Below are 3,624 nucleotides of genomic sequence, written 5' to 3'. Positions count from 1 at the left end.
GGTTTGGTGTGTTTAATGTCCACTGGCATAAGTTGAATGCCTTCTTGCATTCAGTAATAGAATAGAATTTAATTGGTGCTTGGTGATAAAGTTACGTATTTTTTAGTTTATACCTTAGCCCAGAGTTAAAAATCTGGGAAGATTAGAGTTATCCTCATGCAAAAAACCACTGGAATACTTAACTTGACTTCTTCACAAACCACTGGAATACTTAACTTGACTTCTTCACAAAGGGCATGGGTATTGGAGGAGGTTTAGGGTATCCAGGGGGAGAGCCAGTAGATCTCCTGTCAAGTTCAAGTACAAATCTGGAGCAGACTCAAGTAACTTCCTTGTGTTTGGGTGGTGAGTGCTTGGATTTTGTCTGTTTGTGTTGGTGTGTTGTAGGGTTTTTTTGGGTGGTGGTAAAAGCACTGTCCTTTATGATTTTCTTAAGTGCCAGGTGCCAGTGCCCTCTCAGTCAATTGGTGTCACCTGTGTTTGGTTAGAGCCTTCCTGTTGCATTTTTTTCTTAAGTGAGATAATTGGGTAGTTGTCTAAAATACATCAGTGTCTGAACAAATAATAGACTAACACATGGTTTGCTTCTAAACCTTGGATTGAGATTGACTGAAAAGCTCAAGAATTTTGCCTGTATAGAAGCAAAATTTCTTCATATTTCTCGTGGATCTATAGACTAAATGGAGTTCATAGCTCTTAGCTACTAAAGACCTTAATTCAATTAATTGCTGACTGTTCTGATCTTTCTGCTCAAGCTGAAAAAAAAAAAGATTATAGTGGTAACTAATGCTGACAAGGTGATACCTTGCTCTCCTCTCCACTGGAACTGTAAGAAGTTAGCAGACAGCTGGGCTCAAGCTGTGTATCTGAAGCTGCCTGTGCTGGCTCTGGCCGGGATGGAGTGCTTGTCCATCTGAGCAGTGAGGGGGTGCTGGGACTGTGGTTTGGACTTATGGCTGGAATGGTGCTTTGGTGCTTGCTGGGCAGTGCTTGCACACTGGGGGGAAGGGGCAGGGGCAGAGACAGCTGGGACAGCTGACCCCCAACTGGCCAAAGGGATATTCTTTACTTTAGGCCATGCTCAGCAATAAAATGGGTGAGGAAGGTGAAGAGGGCCTTTCCTGGTGGCCATTGCTTGGATGGTGGCAGGGCAGTGTCAGAGAGGAGACAAGGGGTTTCATTCTCCCTCACCCACTTCTGAAACTCCTCCAGCTGTACCCAGGAGATTTTCTTCCTGTTCTCTCCCCCACCCTGCTGGGGGAGCTCAAGTGACAGCACATGATAAGCATTAAACACTGAATTCAGAGTGGTTTTTGATCAGCCCCTACGTTCTTTGGGCAATCATTCTGACACACACAGCTCTTGAAAAGCAGGAAATGAAGATGTCAATGGCCCAGCTTTCTGGAAAAACAGAAATGCTTCCCCGAGAGCATGGTGGTGGCTCCTCTAGGTACAGATAGAGCTGTGCTCTGTGACATGACCCCTCTTTGCTGCTGGTCCTCTTCAGTGCTCACTTCAAGGAGACCTCCGGGCTGCTCGTCCCTCGAATTGGTGATTCCAGCTTTGTGTGTGAAATATGGTTGGGGTTGTTCACTAGTCTTTTTACTGCCTAACTGAATGGGAGAGGGAAAGTGGAGTATAGTACCTATACTGCTCTTCTCCTTGCTCTTCTTATGCTACTTTTTCTTAATTCCCTGCCTGCTGTTACCAGGGTACCCCCCTGCTTTGTAGGCACTTGGTCACCATGCATGGACTTGTCTCTCCACACCCTTTTCAATAATGGTTCCTATTAAAGTGATGCAGGCAGGTGCAAAAAGCTTGAATATTCCTCTGGAAGGCTGACATCCTGTTGGAGTTCAGCAGGCAGGTGACAAGTGGACAGGATGTGCTAAACAGCATGAAAGATCAAACCTGCCAAAGGACTCCTTGGCCACTGCTTTACTGACTGTGCTCTGGTCCTGCTGGTGGTTCTGGGTGTACAAACACTAAAATGCCATGCACAGGATATGGAAATCAATGCATTCTCTAAATATGGGTTTGGTTTGCCAAGCCCCCTGCTAGGGGCAGGGACACCTTCCACCAGACCAGGTTACTCCAAGCCCCATCCAAGCTGTCCTTGAACACTTCCACAGACAGGGTTTCAAGATTAAGGCATCCACAGCTTTTCTGGGCAACCTGTTCCAGTACCTCACTGCCCTCACAGTAAAGAATGTCTTCCTAATATCTAATCTAAGTCTACCTTTTGGGGTTTAAACTCATTACCTATTATCACTCCCTTCACTTGTAAAAAGTCCATCTTTGACACTGACTTAAAAATTTGCCACTGTTCTTGATTTTCTCTACTGAAAGAGTAGAGAAAAAGCTCGCTAAGAGCTCAGATCTGGATCTGCAGGGATCACTGACTGGTGGTACCACAAAGCCCTACTTCTCTCTAGAGCACAGAGGAGCAGCCACCTGGGGACTATAGAAGCAGTCAGTACCTACTCTCTTACAGCTGAAAGGATGGGATAATTAACAAGGGAACAGAATGAGAATATATTTTCATTAACCAGACCTGCATTTCAAAGTGCAGCAGTAAATCCAATCTCTGCATTGCTTTCTTTTCCCCAAGTCTGGATTGTCTTTCTCCAAACCTGTGTTCACACATCTTCCTTCAGTAGCAGCAGCCTCACACCAATCTTTTTTAGGCAACACTAAGCCCAGTCCTGCAGCCAGTATTGAGTTAGGAAAGTCTACATCTTATTAGATAAAAGTGCTTTGTTACAGAGAATGCAGTGCTGGGACTGACATGGTTTTAATTTGCAAGCAGTTTTTTTTTAAATGTATTTTTAATGCCCGAGTAGCATGTTTGTGAAACGGTGGAAGATCATCATATTGAAGTCTCTTTAGCTGAATGCTGCAAGATTTTGATTTTAAAAGCTGTTGCCTCCCCCAGGAAGTAGGTAACTGCTTATGCACCGCTGTTTGGTAGTAGTAAATATAACAGAAGTTGAAGTTAAAAAAAAAAAGTAATAGAGCAGTCAACCTGAACAATGGCTCCAGCAAGATACTTATTTATTGCATTAGACAAGAGTTTCTTTAGGTGTACTTATGGAGTATACAATGTGTTATTCCTGCAGATTCATACGTGCTGGGGAAAGGAAGCACCATCAGGCTTTCCATACATTGGCCTTTTCAAGGGAACTGTGTACAGTTTTGAGACTTACCTTTTTGGTATTGGCTGTTCTGAGAAGACTGGGCATAACAAAAACTATAGAAGGTAATCTGAAGTGAACATCTACCAGTTTAGAGTGACTTCCTCATTCTCAACACCTATGTATTTGAGGTGATTTTCCAGTATTTTTTCTCTCCAAGGTTTTCAGCCTACACCAAGGAATCGAAATTCTTTCCTCTTTGTATTGAGAAAGCATGAATGCATGTGAAACATGAATTCAGCATGAATGACAGTGAAACTATAAACTGTAGTATTTTAAACCAGCTGCTTTATTTCATCGGACATGTTTTCTGGAAGTTGAATGATAAAAACCTTCAGCCAGGCTCTAGTCAGACCACAACCTGCAGCAGTGCTGCTGCTTCTGGAGAGCAGCAGCACTGTGGCAGAGTGGTCTTTTATTGCTAATAAAG

This window comes from Haemorhous mexicanus, chromosome 2 (assembly GCF_027477595.1).
Source record: "Haemorhous mexicanus isolate bHaeMex1 chromosome 2, bHaeMex1.pri, whole genome shotgun sequence".
Classification (NCBI taxonomy): domain Eukaryota; kingdom Metazoa; phylum Chordata; class Aves; order Passeriformes; family Fringillidae; genus Haemorhous; species Haemorhous mexicanus.
Note: the sequence above shows the minus strand (reverse complement) of the source record.